This window comes from Cynara cardunculus, unplaced genomic scaffold (genome assembly GCF_001531365.2).
Source record: "Cynara cardunculus var. scolymus isolate 2C unplaced genomic scaffold, CcrdV1 Un_Scaffold_2694, whole genome shotgun sequence".
NCBI lineage: Eukaryota > Viridiplantae > Streptophyta > Magnoliopsida > Asterales > Asteraceae > Cynara > Cynara cardunculus.
In genome coordinates this window covers 54072-71374 of record NW_020201188.1, presented here as the reverse complement: position 1 = coordinate 71374, position 17303 = coordinate 54072, and the positions used below count along the sequence as shown (strand labels likewise).

General features: G+C 37.4%; 1 long non-coding RNA gene across 1 annotated transcript; it reads right to left on the bottom strand.

Annotated features, from left to right (window-relative positions):
- Positions 1 to 550: 550 nt before the first annotated feature.
- Positions 551 to 6430, bottom strand: LOC112503226. The gene is made up of 2 exons (XR_003067890.1): positions 6329 to 6430; positions 551 to 793 (listed from the first exon to the last, which is right to left on the bottom strand). It is a non-coding gene; the product is annotated as an uncharacterized LOC112503226 (long non-coding RNA).
- Positions 6431 to 17303: the final 10873 nt, after the last annotated feature.

The window sequence follows — 17303 nt, the reverse complement described above, 5'->3', positions numbered from 1 at the left end:
AAAAATTAATATTTATAATATAAAAACCAAAATTTTAAAAAATTTATGTGTTAATTGACCCCCCTTAACCATTATCTACGTATGCCAATAGCCAATATTGGCGACGACGATCAACTTTCTGTCCCTCAACTTCGCATATTCGACAACTTGGGATGTATTGGTTGCCCTATGTCCACCTCGATCACCTCACTCTCCATGACAATGGCCATTATATCCAATTGTATTCGAGTCTATATGGACAACAAATGCAGCAATAAGGGATGGAACTTGACCTTCTAAGATCTTTCAAAAATACCAAAAGTTTCAGCCCTGGAAATGCGTGACCTAGAAACTACAAGAGGATGTAAGAACATGCGGAACCCCCAAGTTTACTCTTCAAAAGAGTCCTTAAGTATAAAATGAGGTTCCTAACATTTATAAAGGACAATTTGTCCAATTCTAGTCGATGTGGGACTAACTCACCCCCTCCAAATCAGTCTAGATGGATAAAAAAAAGTCCAAGAGTGTCGAGAAGGGTCGGGCTGTGTGAGACACTCTAAACTTCACATTTGCATATAACATATATTTCATATAAAAGAAATACATATTACACCACATTGATCCCACTAGTACAGAGTTTCTATATGGACATAATTTACATCTAAAAATTTCCAAAAGAAAACTCTGAACTAACATATGTATGTCTACATATATCTTCACAAAAACATATTGATCTTCCAAACAACATATTAAGCATATAAGTAAAATAATCAGATTTTCCCCTTCCCTTTAACATCCCGAGACCCTGCTGGTCCTGCAATGCATATTTAAAACACAAAATGAGGGCTAGACCGGAAGCTCTAGTGAGATAACCCTTTCTTTGCAATTACAGGGTGAAGATCACCAAAATTTATTTAAAATCAACTCTTCATATAAACAAAATCATGATCTCTGAAATTTATATTCCATATAAAATACAGAGGTGTAAAACTCCTCTAGTTCAACTGGTCAGACTCCCCGAGTTCTTAAAGACCAATGCCCTTCTGGTTCTAAAGACCAGAGCTCCTCTGTCTCTAACGAACATAGTTCTTTTATTAAACATCTCCTCTAGTTGCCCAGAGCCTCTACTCCGACCAACCAGAGCTTCCATACTTAAACTCTCAAAAGGACAAGTCTTTTATTTAACCAGAGTAGAAATTTAAGAAAATAGATTATTATAATATAATCAGAGCTCCTCTGGTTCTCTATTTTATTTGTAAAGAGATATCTAAAAGATTAAGACTTGAAATAAAATATAATAAGGTAAATTTCAAAAAGACAAAGCTCGAACATCCTTCTCAAATACAGAGTTTAAACTTAAAGGTTTTTAAAATACAATTTTCTTGACGCAGAGCCTCTGTATAATATATACGGAGCCTCTATGTCTTATAGATCTTGAAAACACTTTGAAAGCCTAATTGCATGACCAACTCCTCGATACAGAACCTCCGTATAGCACATACAGAGCCTCTGGATCATAATATTCCCGAAAACACTTGAAAAGATTTATCGTATAACCAAAAGCCCTCTAGTTTGTTTTAAAGATCTACCAGAGCTTCTCTGGTGCCGAGCATACTTTGAAAAGACTCGAACGACCAGAAGTTCTCTGGTCTAGGCTGCAGACCAACCAGAGCTCTTATGATTCTGATCAAATACTTATTTTCTCACAATCAACTACAAAGCTAAATACTCTGATTTCATCAAAATTATTTGAAATCAAAGGCAATTGATGCCTCTTGCTAAGAGACGATTTTCCTCTTCTCAATAACATCCAATTTATTATTTCAATAAGAGCAATATCTCTAAGTTCCCAAATCACAAAGAAATGTTAACCCCAGAGCTATTATCTCTTGCTAATGTAATAACCAGAGTTATCCAACTGCCACTCTTATCCCATGGTATGCCACCCTTATCCCCTCCTCAAATCTACAGAGATGAAGAGTTTCATACTAGAACAGACCGAAGACACAACCGTCCCATAGAAACATTATTTCCAATCAGAACAGACCGAAGTCACAACGGTCCTGAAGGAACATCATCTGTAGTTTTAGCCAATAATGGCCTCAAAAACAGTTTGTTACCGGAATAGGTCAAAGTCACAACCGTCCCGTAGAAACATTCTCAAAAAGTTTCACACCGAAATAGACCGAAATGACAACCGTCCCATAGAAACTCTGTCTCAACATAACAGACTGAAGTCACAACCGTCCTGAAGAAACCTTTGAAAACTCTTTTCTTTCAAAACAGACCTGATGTCACTACCATTTTGAAAAAAGATTCTAACAGTATCTTTTTCAGATTTACAACCTTATTTAAAAGATACAAAATATTCTTTTAATCCCAAAAGGTTTAAACATACTTCCATTGGATAATACTATCCGAAAACCACTTTTATCAAATAAATTTTCATCGGACAACACTGTTCGATATAGGTTCTCTTTGACCTTTAAATTTCCAGAAAATAAACCCATTTTAGCTGCATAAGTTATCAAAATGTTGGGTTCAAGTTAGTGCTTAATGTTGTATTCAAGTTTCTCCTTAGTATAGTTTCCTTGTAATAGCTTAGTCTTTATATTTCCTAGTATAAATAGGATTTACCTTGTAATTGTAATTAAGCTTTTGGTCATTATTCAGATATCAAGATTTGCTGATGTAATTCTCTCTCTCTCTCCAATCTTGATAATATTCTTTCTACTTTGATGTTCATCACAATCTATGAAGATCATACCATGTTTTCACGACACTATGACTATGCACTTGTAATCTGGAATGAATTGCTTGAGTTGGTCAATGCTAAACGGTTCATGTCCGCCAGAAAGTTTGTGCCGTTTCAAAGATTTCTGCAACTCTTTATTAAAGCCATGATGGATGCAAATGAAGATATTTCGGCCAGACCGAATTCAGAAAAAGGGCCAGCATTCGTTATGACAAGAATTCGATAGCATAAGGAAGTTGAAGATTTGGATTCTATTATGCCTGTTCCACCAGAGTTGATTGCTCTTGCTGATCAGAACGCTTAGTGCGTTATAGACTATAGGAGAGTGATAGATCCGATAGTTCAACCAGAACCGGTTGAACTTGCCCAAGGATCACCCCATGCCTCAGCTGAGAGAGATATAGAAGTAGAAGAGAGAGTTCAGGCACAAGGGGTACCTGAATAGGGTAGTGAGCTGAGAGAAAATGTAATTGAGAGGGGTGAATTGGTGCGGGGAGCTTCTGATCAGCAGCGCACTTTAACTGCCCGAGCTTCATCTAGTTCAGAAGCTACTGAATCAGACAAACGAGAAGATTCTTGTGATGATGATAACAATGATGATGATGATGATGCAACAAATGCGCAGCATATTGGAACATTTGCTGATGATATTGCTATGATATTCCCTGAATTTGCAGCTCAACAACCTTGTCCCAGTCTAAGATCTCTATCGTTTAATGTTGATGACTATGATCCCATTCTTCAAGATATATCTACTGGAGGAGGAGATGAGGGAGTTGAAGTTGAAAAACAAGAGAGTTTGAGAGAAAGGGAAGCAAAAGAACATGGAGAGGGTGTGAGAGGAGCAGAAAAAGAAGTACAAGCTCCTATCCAAACTGAAATAGTTAGCCGGGCACCCACATCTGCTACTGACATTCATTTGTTGAATGTTAGTATTGAACAAGACATAGCTAGCCYARCTATGCAATTGCACACCCTTCCTATCCACTCAGTTGGTTCTCAACAACCAACTGTTTCAATTTCTCACGGGGATTTAGCACATACACTAACTACTTCTGATTTGGAGAATGTAGTTATTGAAACTAGTAGGCCGCTGCCCCAGCCTACGCCTTTGATTCTGTGCACCTCGAGTTTAGAGCCCATACACATAGGTACACAAGAGTCAGGAGCATCTGTTGCTCCAAGTGYTGTTCTAAGTRAACTAGCYAGAACGACCAGAGTGATATCTTCTGACATATCACAAGGATAGGTCGGAAGTCTTACCAATGCTAATATTACGTCAACATTGAATGTAGGCACAACAGTTTACTCAACTGTTGTTTCAACTGGTCTTCTACGTGAACCAGGTGTGATTTTACCCGACTTTGTGTCACGGGAATATTTGGACGGCTCCCTAAAGGCTGTTCAAGAAAACTTTGAAGCACAAATTGCTAGTTTGAAGAGGTTATTGAAGGGAAAAGAGCATGTTGTAGAAGAGCCAACATCTGCGCCATCACCACCACATGTACCAGAACCGTCAATACCAGATCAATCGGTGGACGAGCTAAAATCACTTTTATATGCTAAGTTGATGGCTTCCCAAAGCAAAGACGCGGAAGATGCAGATTTGGTTGGTCTTCTCCGCCAACAAATAGATGCTAACCCTGTGATTAGAGCCTCAGAGTTTTTGACATTTCAGGATGTGATTAGTGCTAATTTCTCTAAAGTTAGTAACTTGATCACATCTAATACCCTAGATCTGAAACGTACAATGGATGCTCTTGTCGAAAGGGTGTCTATACTTGAAGAAACTTGCAAGTCTCAAGCCGACTCTCTTAAACGAAGACATGACGATCAGGATGATCCTGATAGTCATGAGGRGGAGRRGAAAAAGCAGAGATTGGCTGAGACATCTCTACAAGGTGCAAGTTTGGGTGAAGAGTCACTACCTCAGGACGTAAATGTTGAAAGTTCTGCCCCGAAAATAGTTCRGGAAAGAATAATTGAGGCTGTGATTATTGAAGATGAAGAAATGGAGGCAAGTCCAATGATCGAGCCAATGGTTGAAAAGCCAGCGGACTCCACGATAGAAACAAGGTTGCTAATGGACTTGTCTGCCAACATAGGGTTCAATAGTGCATTCTCAACTACTTTGGGTGGAGAGCGGGATTTTGGAGAAGACGTTGATAACATTGATGAGTCAACTGGATTGTACTTTGACTTTGAAGCTGATTTAGAAGAAGAAGATCCAGCTTTTTCCATTCAAGGTGATCCTCAATCTATTCCAGAATCATCAACTGCTATTCTACCTGATGCGCCTGAAATCAGTGTTCCAAAAGAGACTGTTGATCCTACAGAAATCTTCACAAAGAACTACGTTCCTTTCCATATCAAAGCAAATTTCTTTGGTTATGATCGCGATAGAATCTGAGAGCCATATTTAGAAGATATCTACTTTGGGATTTTCGTTCGTCACAGAAAACTGCTTTGTGCTGACAGAGTTCTAGGAATCCATAAGAAGCCAAAAGAGTATCGAATTGAATATCGTCATCTTCTAAAAGCCAAGTGCCAACCAGTCAGTGAAGTACGTACCAAGCATCGAATTGTCACGATAAAACAGATAGATGCTCAGAAGCTATTGAGAATTTGGTATCCTGTCTTCACAGTTACCAGACAGGATGGCCAGATTTGGAGGTTTAGCGAAGCTGACTTCTCGAACTTGTATTTGGATGAYCTTGAATACATGTTCTTCGAACTTAAAAATATGACAATTAGAAAAGAAGGAGAACTGGTAGCTTTGGAGGCTATCAAAAGATTCATTCGTTGTCATGTAAAGCTGGTAATGGTCATAGATGTACAAATGGGTCTTGAAGACAATCAACGCATTATCAACCTCAAAAGACCAAACCAAGATMTTGAAGACATTGACGGCTATCCAGTTTACATGGTTCTAGAAAATCCAGAGTTCTGGGTCATCTACTATGCTCAACTTCAAGTTAAAAAGTTCATGAGATTTAGTGAGTTAAACAAGTATTCTGACGGTACGATTAAGCTTGTAARAARGGCGCTGGACTTGAAGAGGGTGATGGACGAAAAGGCTACTGAATCTGAACGAATGAATTCCAAAGAAAGATACTTGCTCGTCAACGCTATCAATTTGCTCGAGGAGAAGATTTAGTATAGAAATGCTCTGAGAAGGTTAGAGAAAATCCTTGGACTGCGCAAAACGAAGTTTACAAGAGTCCAAACTTGAATCCAAAGGGGGAGAATGTTGGGTTCAAGTTAGTGCTTAATGTTGTATTCAAGTTTCTCCTTAGTATAGTTTCCTAGTAATATCTTAGTCTTTATATTTCCTAGTATAAATAGGATTTACCTTGTAATTGTAATTAAGCTTTTGGTCATTAATCAGAAATCAAGATTTGCTGATGTAATTCTCTCTCTCTCTCTCTCTCTCTCTCTCTCCAATCTTGATATTATTCTTTCTACTTTGATGTTCATCACAATCTATGAAGATCATACCATGTTTGTATGAAATCTGGACTCATCACAACAGTTTCCACACAAAATCTAAATCATTACAAGTTTAAAGATTGGATATTTGAAACAAAAACTCACCTTTAAAATACAACAGAAACTACTTCAACTTCAAGCCCCAAAATTCTAGTTTTTGAATTTTTAGAAGAAAGCTCTCACACTAAACTCTCTCACATGTTTCTTTTTTCTCAATATAGAAGATAATTCTTTCCAAAAGAAAACCTTCTTTTTATATTCCAATCAAAGGTGGTTTGGAAGAAAGAAATATAAAATATTCTTCTTCTTATCTTATCTTTAAAAGAAGCGGTTTGAAGGAAAATAATATAATACTCTTTTTATCACCTTATACATATACACACATACCTTCCCAAAACACCGGCATAATATAGTTTATGCGCACATACATGCATTACTACCAAAACCATGTATGTTATACATGCATATTAATAATCTCATGCATGTTAACAATATAAATCATGCATTCACATATGCATATTTATCAATCTCATGCATACATATTATCTCTTACATAGATATGCATATTTTTACATAATCAAATAATAATCACGTAAGGATTACCTTAAGTGCTTAACCAAAAACCCGGTTATCACAGGCTGACAAAGATGTCCCAGAGTGCCGAGCCCCGGGCAAAGATATCCCAAGATGTAGAACTTGGCTGTGATACCATGTAGAATATATGGAAAACCCCAAGTTTACTCACAAAATAAGCTCTTGAAGAGAGAATACAGGTTCCAACATATATGGAGAAAATTTTATCAAGTCTAGCAAACTTGGGACTCCAAGAGAGGGGCAAAAGAGATAATTGTCGGTGACCTCTATTTTTATGTCAATCATATATGTTGGTCCTAAAAGGGCTAATGACTTATAGCACAGATGTTTGTAGACGGGGGTTTGAATACAAACACAACAAATTGAAAACAAATACAACAAATTTTCAATTTTAATTTTTGCTCTATATTTTGTGTAAAAACAAAGAATTACAGATGTGTTGCGAAAGTTAGGAAGGTAAGACCTGTGATCCTAAACTATCTGACTGGTGACAAATTTACTAAACTTAAAGAGATGGGGGAAGAAATTTCTCTTTCAAATTTGAAGAACTAAGATAATCTTTAGATATTATGGCGTTGATCTGAAATAACAAGATCTTAGTTGTTTTTCGAAAGGGCAAGTTGCATATGTTGGAGATATGCCCATATACACAACAAGATAGTTAATAGCATAATCCTATTGGGTCGCACACAAAGTTTAATTAATGTAAAAGCAAGAAGCAATATTTGAGGGATTAATGGGTAATTAATTAAAGTGTTAATTAATTACTAGAAGAATTAATTAGTTATTAGTCTAAACCTATTGTGGGCTTTATTTAGAACAGGTCGTGGCCCATTAGGATTAGGGTTTTGAGATTAATCTTTATATAAAGCTAATCTCCTAAACCTAATTAGCTAAGAATTTTTACGGCCGCTCTCTCCTCCCTCAGAACCTAAAATAGGCGCCTACTCTAAAGGGCAGCCGAGAACCTTTTATACACACACACATAATCAGATCAGAGTGTGGTGTGTATTGGCAATTCGCACGAGAAAAGAAGGCGGTTTCTTGCTGTTTATGAACAATTAAAGTTTTGGCATGTGAACACGGTAGAGAAAATCCTACTATTGGATTTTTCACTTTCATCTAAATGTATTTCTAATCTTCTTCGTTGTTTATTTTATTACTTGTATAAGATTGTAACTAGATCTCTGGAGGGTTGTGATTTTTGTTTGCTTCCGCTGTGAATGGTTTTTTGTTATCGAAATTTATCCCAACCAAACAGTGGTATCAGAGCCACGGTTACAATAATACAAGTACAAAGAAATCGTTTTCTTTATTAGAATTTGTTTTGGGTTTGTTGTCATACATTCAAAGGGAAAATTGAATCTATGAAACACACATAAAAATTCTAAGGTTCTTTCTATAAGTTTTGAGTGTTTCAAAACCAAAAGGTTTCTAATTTTGAAAGTTGGAGTTTCTAACCCTAAATTTTGAAATTAAGGTTTTTTTAAAAACATAGATTTCCAATATTTTGAAATTTAGGATTTAAATGTCTTAATTCGAAAGTTTCAAAACATAAAGTTTTCTATTCTGGAAGTGAAGGGTTTTAAACTTTAAATTATTCTTTTTGTAAAACAAAAGCTTCTATTTTGGGTGTTGATGGGTCGTGGAAACCACAAGCCACAAACAACAATCAGGACTAAAAGCAAGTATACAAATAGTCCAAATATCGTTTTTCAAGTAATAAAAGTGGTACAAGTACCGGATATCGTCCACAGGGATCGTAGTAAAATTTTAAAAGAAAGTAAAGTTAAGGAAATGATTTCAGAAGGCGAATTCGAAGACTTTGATTAGAACAGAGTTAACACAACTAAAAACAGGAGATAACAAAATATAAAGCAAGCTAGGGTGTATGACTTTTAGGGTGAGATGTAAAAATTATTTCCAGTCGACCAATGCTGTCAAAATGCTACAGCATGAAACCATGCTGACGGATTGCTACAGCATGCAATCAGTAACAGCTATTTTTACCAATTACGTTGAAGGTATTCCTCTCGGACTTCACCAATGCACTGATATTATAGCTTTCAACCCATATCTCTATGAGGTATCCAGACCAGTGAAAGTGACAAATGGTGTCTTCAAAGTATATGGACAAACAAATCTCTTTGTTAAAAATCACCCTCTCGAGTGGATTCCCATATCATTCAAGTTGACGTGTTCTGAATGATTCATCTCTGAATCCATTCCACTTTAACACTTCAGAGTGATCAACCCCTCGAGAATTAACAACTTAGAAAATACGGACAACAAATCTCTTTATTAGCAACTCTCTCAAGTCTACTTCCCATATCATCCAAGTTGACGTGCAAACAATGGCTCAGCTTAGAGTCCACGACACTTTAACACTTTCAAAGTGATCAATTCGTCAAGAAGTGTCATTGGTTTTATAAAACTTGAAATGAAAAAGTAAAACATCGTTGTTACATAAAAGGGTCGACTATATTTTCGTTTTTAAAAACTCACCCTTTTCGTCATACACCCGAGCTAATAAAATTAGCTACTCATGACGAAAAGTAAATAACAAGAAATATAAAATGCGGTAAATAAAGACATAATATAAATGCAGAAAGTAAATGACGGAATAATAAAKATGCGGAAAGCGTAATAAATAAATGACTGAAATAAAATGCGAGTAAGCATAAATAAATTAAAGACGGAATATAAATAACGATAATATAAATAAAGCAATTAAAATGGAACTTTGAAATGCCAAAAGATATTTTTATATTGAGAAAGCAACTTATTCTCCAAGTAGTTGGGAGAACTACTTGAGAGAAAATTAGGGAATAGAAGATGGTGTTGAGGTGTGTTTAATGCTCCTCCCAACATCCATTTTTATACTAGGGATTATATGGGGGCAAAATAGTCATTTCACACCCACCTAGTTCAAAAGCAACTAAAAAATACAAGTTACAAACTACTATTTAGAAAAGAACTATAACTAGTCTTGTTAAACATCCAGCAAATCAGATCAAAATACAGCTGGTTCAACTAGAAGTCTTTCATATGTCTTCCAAAATCATGTCAATCTTCTAAGTCTCATCCATCTCTATATCAACCATCAGGTCATGCTACCACATTCCCGCGGCATCAACTTGCTTCAATCTGTCCAAAATAGGATCAATTTAGACCAAAATCCACTAAAACAGGTTCAACATTCTTCTTAGCATAAAAACAGAGAAAAAAGATAAAATGACTCAAAGTTGGGATATGAAAGCAAAATAACCTATCTAAAAGAGAATAAAAAGGTACTTTACGTACTAAATACTTAGTACGTATCACACCCCCCCAAACTTAAACCTTTGCTTGTCCCCAAGCAACCAAAAGACAACTAAAAATAACTCAAATTTAAAATTTTGCAAGAAAATGCAGTAAGTGCATACACATGTTGATTATGCCAAAATGCACCATATAACTTTCATAAATCTTAATTAAGCATATCCTAACTAACCATTAGCAAAAACCATAAGCTAACTCTATTTGCTCTTTGTTATGCTCAACACATCATATGTCTAAGATCAATAGGACTTGGAAGTAATTGGTTTACTCTCATTTGGCACATTTTTTCCTCTCTTTGCCTTTTCTCTCCTTTATGCATTAACCTTAATTTTTTCAATTTTTGGCACTTTGTGCTCTTTTGTTGAATGCATTTACACCTGCCCCTATGGGAAATTTTTGTTGTTTACACCTACCCCTATGGGACATTTGTGGTGTTTTTAGATCTCAAATATGGCTTTGAAGCTTTATGCACCTTGTGCACTTTGATCTCCACTTTTGGCACTTTGTGCTCTTTTGCATTGTTTTGATCAATATAACCATGTTGGTACCCTCCCCCAAACTCAGATTTTTCAATGTTCTCATTGGAAGTATATAAGTGGTTGTTTATGCAATGGCTACAAATGGCTAAAATTTTGAGAAAAGAACAAAGGGCCTACATCCTTTCTTAGTTGAGCATATGATGTGGATCAAAATGTGTTCCCAAGCAAAACAAGCTAGTTCTAGTGATACCAAATGATTAGAAAGTGTAACTAAATTACAAGAATTATTTTGGCTATACAGGCATATGGCAATTATAAACATTTGTGTTCTTTGCAAGAAAATAAACTAGAAAATATAAAAGACAATCCCAGACTTCAAGAAAAACAAAACAAGATAAAATAAATAAAAGAAACTAAAGAGGGGTGATAGAACCTGTCCTACTCCATAGGAGTAGGTGAAGTGGAGATGATGTCCTTCAACCTCTTGCACTCTTCCTTCAGCCTAGTGTTCTCTCCAAACAACCTTGCATTCTCCATCTTTAATTCATTCAACTTCTTTCCCAACTTCTTCACTTGAGCACTAGTCTTAGCCTCCAACTCAGCCTTTACTAACCTAATGTCTCCTCTTGTTTTCTTTTCAGCAGCCCTCACTTTCTCCACAAGCTCTCCTTTCAGTCTATCTATTTTGTCAAACAATTCACTTCTTTGCTCCAACAAACTATCCATCAAACTGCTGTTTTGAGCAAGCAGGTCTTGCATCAAACACAGCATATCACCACTCCTATTCTGCTTATCCTTCTTATCCCTCAGCCTTGAAACTGCCTTCATATCAATTTTCCACTTCTCTCCTTGCTCTTTCACCATTTGATCCTCGCAATATTGAGGAATACCATTCTCTATCAACAGCCGTGTGATTAAACTAGGGAAATACATCTTCCCTCTACTTCTGCCCAAACATGCCCTTATACTCTTCTCTATCACTCTCCCAAAGTTGATGGACTTACCTGTAACTAGGCAATAGAGCAACAACATTCTCTCCACCGAGACAGAGCTGTCATGTGTGGTGGGAGCAATGGAGTGCCTCAAGAAATTAATCCATACATTGGCATTGGCCGTGAGATTATAGGCCTTGAAAGTCATCAACATGTAATTTGAATTATCATCCCAAACAGCCCCTGGCTTTCCTATCTCGTCAGCCACTTCATTCAAGTCCTCTACAGTCGCATGTCTCACCATTCTAGAGTAATCAGTCTTCTTAGGGGGGGTCTAGGCCATAAAGCCGATTGATTGCTTTTGAATTAAACATGAAAATCATTCCTCTAATAGATATCTTGGACGTGCTATTTGCTGCCAACTCAGCATAGAACTCTCTAATAAGAGTTAGGTTGTAAGAAGTTGGAACCATGCACATCTTTTCAATACCATGAGCCTCTACTACCTCCCTTATGAATGCAAACTCTCTAATGCTTTGCCTATCAAATCACTTGTCTGAGAATCCAACTCTGTTCTGGAACTTAGCATGCATCTTCTCAGCAGCCTTAGAACTAAACCCATTGTGGGGTCTGATTGGCCTTGGAATGGTGGCTGGCCTTTGGGCCATAGCCACCCTCTTCCTTTTGGGCCTGGAGGAATGCTGATGTGATGCTGCAGCATCAGTCTCAGAATTCCTAGGTGACTCACGCACAACCCTTTGAGACCGGGTCTTCTTCCTAGGTGGTTCCTCCTCAACTACTGCCTTAGACTTCTTTTTATCATAGGTCTTCACCAACCTTCTTTTTCTAGCCACAACCTCAATAGAAGGCACTTGATCCTCTTCCCCAAACAATTCTTCATTAAGGTCGGGGATGGGATCATGAGGAGCAAAATGAGGCAATTCATCCTCATCATCGGTATCTTACCCAGAGGCAGTCAAAAGCAGAGGCTTTCTTGGTTTATCTATAACCGTGATGTTCATGAGACTATATGCCTCACTTTCCATAAAAATATCCCCTGTTTGTGCCATTGAGGCAGGGTCCTCCTCTTCCTCAGAATCAGAAGTGAAGAGGCCCTCAGGAGGTGTACTGTCAGATGAAGATTGTACCTTTTTCGAAGTTTCGAGCGATTCTTTGTTGGTGGTGGTCTGAGATGAAACTGGGGTTGGGGCCTTCTTTAGAATAGGCACTGTAGATGACCGCACCATTTCTTTGATTTTCTTCAAAGGGTCTATGAAGGGGATGATAGCAGCGGATGTAACCATTTTCAAAGGGGGAACGGTGATGGGCGCTTCTGGCAGAATGGGGTCGACGGCGACTAGAATGGAAGACAGTGGCAGAGTCAGCGACGGTGGTGGAGACGGCGAGTCTTCATCGATAAGCCGAGTTGAAGTCTCTCCCTTACTCTTCTTTGCAACAGGGACCTACTTTCCTCTCTTCGCCGGTTGTCTTCATGGAGAAACAGGAGTTTGTATGGCAGTAGCGGCGGTGGTGACGGGCGTTGGCAGGTTAGGCGGTTGCGCCGGCGACTGTGCGGCTGCATGCGACAGAAGAGGGTCACGCACTGTGGCTCTCTTCATTCTTGCCATTTCGAACGTTGGAGAAGGTGGGGGGCGGTTATCGGTCAGTCGGGAGATAGTTAGAGAAGTGAGAGGGAAAAGAGAAGAGAAGAAAAAAGAGTTTTGTAGGAATACAAATGGGCTTTTCAAAAAGGTAAGGGCAGAATGGGAAAAAAATTGAGGTTTGGTGATGTAAGCATTGGGAGCATGCAAAAGAGATGGGAGTACTTGAGTACTTGGATAGGAAGCTTTCTTTCTAATCTCAACCAGGAGCTTTCAAAATGCAAGTTATATTTAATTAATTTTTGACCCATGATGTGTGAAAGGTTGGTTACTAACATCCTCTCAATGCCACCTATGTACCCTTCCTCTTACACAAGGTACAAAAATCGGCTGGCATTAAAAGAAGATGCCATTTATTTAAATTCTAATTTTTAAGAATGACATTATGCATGTTTACTTCAAAAAATTTCAGACTTTAAAATTTTTAAAAGATTCTCCATGAAAGGCTAGGGTTTTCAGATGCTGCAGCAAGGCTTCAGATTCTTTTTGATGACTGACAAGACTGCAAAACACACAAAAATAAACGCCAATATTATTACTAATATTACTAATTATAAAACAGGAATAAATTTAAATAATTACAAACACAAATTTTTGGGCTTATAAAAAGTCCAAAAATATCGAAGCTTTTAGCAAAGGGTAACAAAATTCATAGAGCATAACCCCGGAATTTCTACCGGATCATGAAATAACTTCACTCTTTGACCGTTAACTTTGAACACAAAATTGTCCTCGGGATTGATTAGGTCAACTGCTCCGTACGGATAAACTTTATGAATGAGGAAAGGTCCAGACCAACGGTACTTGAACTTTCCCAGGAACAGTTTCAACCTAGAGTTAACAAAAGAGCTTTCTGACCAGCTCTCAACTCTCGATGTTGAATTCTTTTATCATGCAATTTTTTTGTTTTATCTTTATAAATCTTGGCATTTTCATAGGAAAGATTCCTATGTTCCTCTAATTCACACAACTGGACTTTTCTTTTACTGGCAGCCATATCTGGGCAGATATTTAATTCTTTGATGGCCCAATATGCTTTGTGTTCTAGTTCCAAAGAAACGTGACAAGCTTTACCAAAAACAAGCTTATATGGGGACATACCAATGGGTGTTTTAAAAGCAGTCCGGTAGGCCCATAAAGCGTCATCTAATTTGAAAGCCCAATCCTTTCGGTTTGGCTTGACAACCTTTTCTAAAATTCCTTTTATTTCACGGTTTGAGAGTTCAGCTAATCCATTGGTTTGCGGGTGGTAGGCATTTGCTATTCTATGGTTAATGTTGTACTTTTCAAGAACTCCACTCAATAGATTGTTTACAAAGTGGATACCCTCATCACTAATTAGTGCCCTTGGGGTACCAAACCTTGTAAAAATCTGTTTTTGAAGAAATTTAACCACAGTTTTTGCATCATTAGTAACATAAGCCATGGCCTCTACCCATTTAGAAACATAATCAACAGCCACTAGAATGTATTGACAATGATTTGAAGGGAGAAATGGTCCCATGAAGTCTATCCCCTATACATCAAACAACTCTACTTCTAAGATCCCATTAAGTGACATTTCATTCCTTCTGGAAATGGATCCACTTCTTTGACACTCATTGCATCTTTGTGCAAAATTGTGGGCATCTTTGAAGAGAGTAGGCCAATAAAATCCAGATTGTAAAACTTTAGCAGCTGTTCTTTGGCCTCCAAAGTGTCCTCCATATGATGCTTGGTGGCAATGCTGCAGAATTGCTGCCACTTCAGTTTCAGGGATGCACCTTCTCAAGATTTGATCTGCACTTATCTTAAACAAGTAAGGGTCATCCCAAAGGTAAGTTTTAGTATCATGGAGAAACTTTTTGAACATATGGCYAGAAATATCRRAAGGTCTAATTCCACAAGCCAAATAGTTTGCTATGTCGGCAAACCATGGTGGCTTTGATTCTAACACAAGAATTCTTTCATCGGGGAATGTTTCAACAATCTCTCCTTCTCCTAGGGTCTCCCTAGGCTTCTCTAGTCTTGAAAAATGGTCCACAACTTGGTTGTCAACTCCTTTCCTATCCACTATCTCAAGATCAAACTCTTGTAACAACAAAACCCATCTTATTAACCTAGGTTTAGCATCTTTTTTGGAAATCAAGTACTTGATGGCAGCATGGTCAGTGTGAACAATGACCTTTGTTCCCATCAAATATGATCTATATCTCTCAAAAGCAAAAACCACAGTTAAATGTTCTTTTTCAGTTGTTATGTAGTTAAGTTGTGCTTCATTCAAGGTCTTACTTGCATAATAGATTGAATGAAAAACTTTTTCCTTTCTTTGACCCAAGACAGCTCCAACAGCCCAGTCACTAGCATCACACATGATCTCAAAGGGTTTGTTCCAGTCAGGAGCAACAACTACTGGTGCGGTTACTAAAGCTTTCTTTAAAGTGTTGAATGCATTTCTACATTCCACCGTAAAATCAAATTTCTGATCATGTTGCAAAAGTAAACACAAAGGTTTTGAGATTTTTGAAAAGTCTTTTATAAACCTTCGGTAAAACCCAGCATGACCAAGAAAACTTCGTATTCCCTTGACAGTAGTTGGTTCAGGTAATTTTTCAATGATTTCAAGTTTAGCTTTGTCTACCTCAACTCCTCTTTTGGAAATTAAATGGCCCAAAACAATTCCTTCTTTGACCATGAAATGACACTTTTCCCTATTGAGAACCAGATCAGTCTCTTCACATCTTTCAAGACTTCTTTTTAGATTTTCCAAACAGTTATCAAAAGATGAGCCATAAACTGAAAAATCATCCATAAAGATTTCTATGGATTTTTCAAGCATGTCAGAGAATATGGACATCAGGCATCTTTGAAAAGTTGCATGAGCATTGCAAAGTCCAAAGGGCATTCTCCTAAAGGCAAAAGTACCGTAGGGACATGTGAAGGCGGTCTTATCTTGATCCTCGGGTGATATGGCTATTTGTTTATATCCGGAGTATCCATCCAAAAAGCAGTAATACTCTTTTCCAGCCAACCTGTCTAACATCTGATCAATAAAAGGTAAGGAAAAATGGTCCTTTTGGGTGGCTTTGTTTAGCCTTCGATAGTCCATACATATCCTCCAACCAGACACTATTCTTGTGGGGATGAGTTCAATTTTTGTCATTGGTGACAACAGTAAACCCTCCCTTCTTTGGGACGCACTGGATTGTACTAACCCAGGAACTACCGGCTATTGGAAAAATTATTCCGGCGTCTAGCCATTTCAAAATTTCCTTCTTCACTACTTCTTTCATGACCGGGTTCAATCTCCTTTGAGGCTCTATAGATTTGAAGTTCTTTTCATCTAGAATGATCTTATGTTGACATATAGAAGGACTAATCCCCTTAAGGTCAGCAATGGTCCATCCTATGCCTTTGGTGTGTAACTTCAACATATCTATAAGCTTCTTTTCTTGATGAAAATCTAGGGTAGAAGATATGATGACAGGTAATTTACCTTCTTCTCCTAGATATGCATACTTCAAGTAAGATGGGAGTTGCTTTAACTCCAGATCAGGTGGTGAAATTATAGACGGGGTAAAATTCTTAAGCTCACTATTATCTAACAACTCTGTGTCTCCCTATTTACTGATCAATCTTCAATAAGCTCCATAATCATGGCAGATCTGATGTATCTTCAAGAACATTCATATGAGAATAGGTAGAGAAAGTCAACATCATATTTCTGGTCAAACCTCTTATTACGTATCAGAATATACAAAATGAGCTCTCTCCACTCTAATTACAAAGACAAACTCCTATTTATATGGTCAAACAACTAAACACAAGTCAAAGTCAAACCTGTCTAAGAAAAGTCAAACACGATGACTTTTACAATTATAGATAATATTTGACTTTCAAGACGAATACAATTTAATTCTGATTATCAGTCCTAACATTCTCCCCCTTTGTATTCAGACTTGAAAGAAAATTCTGCACTTTGAGTTCTTGTTTGAACTTTGAATCTTTAAGCACATTATGTCATCTTCAAAAGAATTCTTCAACTTGAAATCTTTAAGCAATCAACTGTTGAGAAAGATCTTCTAGCATTCTCCCCCTCGAATGTAGAACAGCG